This window comes from Crocodylus porosus, unplaced genomic scaffold, assembly GCF_001723895.1.
Source record: "Crocodylus porosus isolate Cpor-Errol unplaced genomic scaffold, CroPor_comp1, whole genome shotgun sequence".
NCBI classification, from domain to species: domain Eukaryota; kingdom Metazoa; phylum Chordata; order Crocodylia; family Crocodylidae; genus Crocodylus; species Crocodylus porosus.
In genome coordinates this window covers 66,765,064-66,768,939 of record NW_017728943.1, presented here as the reverse complement: position 1 = coordinate 66,768,939, position 3,876 = coordinate 66,765,064, and positions in this window count along the sequence as shown.

Genomic DNA, 3,876 nt, shown 5'->3' with positions numbered 1-3,876 from the left:
GCACTGAGGTCCCAGAGGGGAGGGGAGTCAGGTGTCCAAGAAGAGTGGTTGCTTCTTAAGGAGACAATCCTCCAAGCCCAAAGGGAGATAATTCCAATGCAGATCAAAGGGTGCAGGAGGGCACACAAGCCCCCATGACTCATCAAAAGCGTCCGAGAATGTCTCCCAGCTAAAAGGGAAGCGTACACCCAATGGAAGGGAGGGGCCATCACCAGGGAGGACTATACTGCAGTTGCTCGGGGATGCAGGGGGCAGTCAGGAAGGCCAAGGCGGAGATGGAACTGGGACTAGCTACCTGGATCAAGGACAACAAGAAGTCTTTTTTTAAATACATAGGGGGCAAAAAGAAGGTACCGGGTAACATACCCTGCAAGACATGCTAGGAAATTTGGTCGTCACACCAGACGACAAATCTAACCGATTTAACTTCTTGGCCTCCATTTTCCTGAGCAGGGACCGGATCAGCCACCCCCACTGTGTCTCCCTCAGGTCCCAGGGGAGGTTCACCTAGGCGAAGGGTCAGTGAGGATCTAGTCAGGGAACTTCTGGAGGGACTGGATGTATTCAAATCAGCTGGTCCAGACAATCTCCACCCCAGAGTGCAGAGGGAATTAGCTGAGGTCATTGCGGGATCCCTGGCACGGCTTTACGAGCACTCGTGGTGCTCTGGTGTGGTGCCAGAGGACTGGAAGAGGGCCAACGTGGTTTCCAACTTCAAAAAAGGGAGGAAAGAGGAAAACTATAGGCCAGTTAGTCTTACCTCAATCCTGGGGAAACTTTTTGAGAGAATTATCCTGGCACATGTCCACGAGGGGCCAGCAGAGGAGATTATGCTTAGGGGCAACCAATACGGGTTCATTAGAGGCAGGTCCTGTCAGACCTACCTGGTGGACTTCTACAACCAGGTCACCAAATCCTTAGATGCAGGGGTAGCAGTGGACATAGTCTTTCTGGACTTTCAGAAGGCCTTCGACACTGTCTCTCACCCCGTTCTCATTAAAAAACTGGGGGACTGTGGTGTCAACACCTACATAGTCAAGTGGGTAGCCAACTGGCTGGAGGGCTGCACCCAAAGAGTGGTAATGGATGGGTCATTTTCAACCTGGAGGGATGTGGGCAGTGGGGTTCTGCAGGGCTCGGTCCTCGGGCCCGCACTGTTCAACATCTTAATCAGTGACTTGGATGAGGGGGTAAAAGCACCTTGTTCAGATTTGCTGATGACACTGAGATGTGGGGGGATGTGGGCTAGAAGGAAGGAATAGGCTACAGTTGGACTGAGACAGGTTACAGGGGTGGGCGGATGAAAATAGGATGGGATTCAACAGTAACAAATGCAATATGATGCTCCTGGGGAGGAAGAACCAGTAGCATACCTACAGGCTGGGGAACTCCCTTCTTGTCAGTGCAGAGGCAGAAAAGGGTCTTGTAGTCATCATTGATACCAAGATGAATATGGGCTGGCAGTGTGGGGATGCAATCAGGAAGGCCAACCGCACCTTGTCATGCATCCACAGATGCATCTCAAGCAGGTTCACGGAGGTGATCCTCCCCCTCTATGTGACACTGGAGTACTGCATCCAGCTCTGGGTGCCACTTCAAGAGGGATGTGGACAACATAGAGAGCATCCAGAGGAGGGCCACTTGCATGATCAGAGGGCAGCAGGGCAGGCCCTACGAAGAGAGGCTATGGGACCTGAACCTGTTCAGCCTCCATAAGAGAAGGCTGAGGGGGGCTCTAGTGGCCTGTTACAAACTAGTCAGAGGGGACCAGCAGGCACTGGGGGAGTCCCTGTTCCCCCATGCATTACCAGGAGTGACCAGGAATAATGGTCACAAGCTGGCAGAGGGTAGATTTAGGCTAGATATCAGGAGGTGCTACTTCACTGTCAGGGCAGCTAGGATCTGGAACCAACTTCCAAGCAAAGTGGTGCTGGCTTCGGACAAGGCTAGACAATCACCTTTCCTGCCGTGGCAGGGGGTCGGACTTGATGATCTGCTCGGGTCCCTTCTGACCCTACTAACTATGAAACTATGAAACTATGAGGTCACTCACCCCACTTGGACCCCCAAAGCACAGATGCAAGTACCCCCAGTTGCCTACGGGGGCATGCTAGGCTGGGTACACACTCATACCTCTTAGTGTCAGAACCACAGAATTTCAATGCCTAAAAGGTGACTATTCTACCTGAAATGGTAAGAAACTGTGCATTGGGACACCTCTGACCTGCGATATTTGAACTAGTTCCCAGTCAGTGACATTTGGAAATGGTGCAGTTGTTAAATACATCCACAAATGACTTCTCTAAAAAGATAATGCACAGGATGTGACCATTTGGTAAAATGGACATAACTCACGAACAAATGTTGGGGGTTGCCTTGATTTGAAATATGATGGTTAGCTAAAAGAACATTTGTTAATACTTATACCATTGCTAAAATATTAGTCTTCTTAGAGTAGTATTTCCTAAAAGCCTTTCCCCCTGTAATGATGCAATGAGTAGGTGTTTTATTTACTTACCAGAATCAAATAGCAGCATTAAATTTCAATCTGTTCCTAATTCAAAGGCATTCTGGTTGCAAAGGGAATTGATTTGGGTTTTGAAAGAGGTTGTATTTTATTACTAGCACACATCTGTCTATAATGTAGGGGAAGCTGTTATTTTCATCATTAACATATTTACAGTGCAAGAAATACAAATGGTTCTCTAAGAAATAACATATATCAGCTTAAAGAATAGTTAATGTACTCTGCCTTTCTTACAAGACCACTGAGGTTTTTGTACAAATTGAATCATCTATGTTATATTCACAGGGGTTGCCTGGTGGGTCCTCAGAGGCCCCGGGGGCAGCGGGGAGGCCAGGGGTCCCCCCGTCTGTCCCACATATGCCAGGGTGGAGGCACTAGAGGGGCAGGTGGTAGAACTCCAGGCAGAGGTGAGCAGGTTGAGGGGCATGGGGGCAATTGAGGAGGAGATTGATGGGTACTTCCTTTCTCCGCAGAGCCAGACACCAGGCAGAGGAGCGGACTGCAGAAACCCTAAAGCTGATACAGAAGGATGGACAACAGTCACCTCCAGGGCCAGGTCACTCGCCACAGAAATGGATCCACTGGTGCAGTTGGGGAACAGATATGAAGCCCTGGTTGCACTGGAGGAGAGTGCGGTAGAGGAGACGGCATGGGATCCATCCTTGAGCAAGCTACTGGAGGAAGAGGAGATGGGTCATGGCAGTGAGCAACTCCCTACTGAGAGGAGAAGAGGGAAATATATGCCACCCAGATGCTATGGCGTGTAAGGTGTGTTGCCTGCCAGGGGCCAAGATCCGGGATGTCACAATAAGGATTCCTGACCTGATCCGGCCCTCAGACTACTATCCATGTGGGAACCAATGACGCAGCCAGGAGTAGTCCTGACTGTCATGGGTGACTATATGGCTCTGGGGGCCAGGCTTAGGGAAACGGGGGTGCAGGTGGTCTTCTTGTCCATCTTCCCAGTCAGAAGTCACAGTAGCATCACAGCGCCTGCATCAGAGAGGTCAACCTGCAGCTCAGGAGTTGGTGCCACAGTGCAGGATTTGGCTTCCTGGACCACGACCCACACTTCCTGGCAAGGGACTTCCTGGGGTGTGATGGACTTTACCTCTCAGCAAAAGGTAAAAGTCTTTTCTGCAGCAGGTTGGCTGATCGGCCCAAATGATCTCCACCCTAGAGTCGGCCCGGATGATCTCCACTCTAGACTTTGTGGACAGAATCTTTTATAATGGCTGGGCTTATGCAGATCACACTCGATTTACAGGGTCAGGCTTGATTTTATTACTAAACAAACAAAATCACTATACTGGGTGCACCAGGGAGCACCCACTCACACTCGTGTGGAA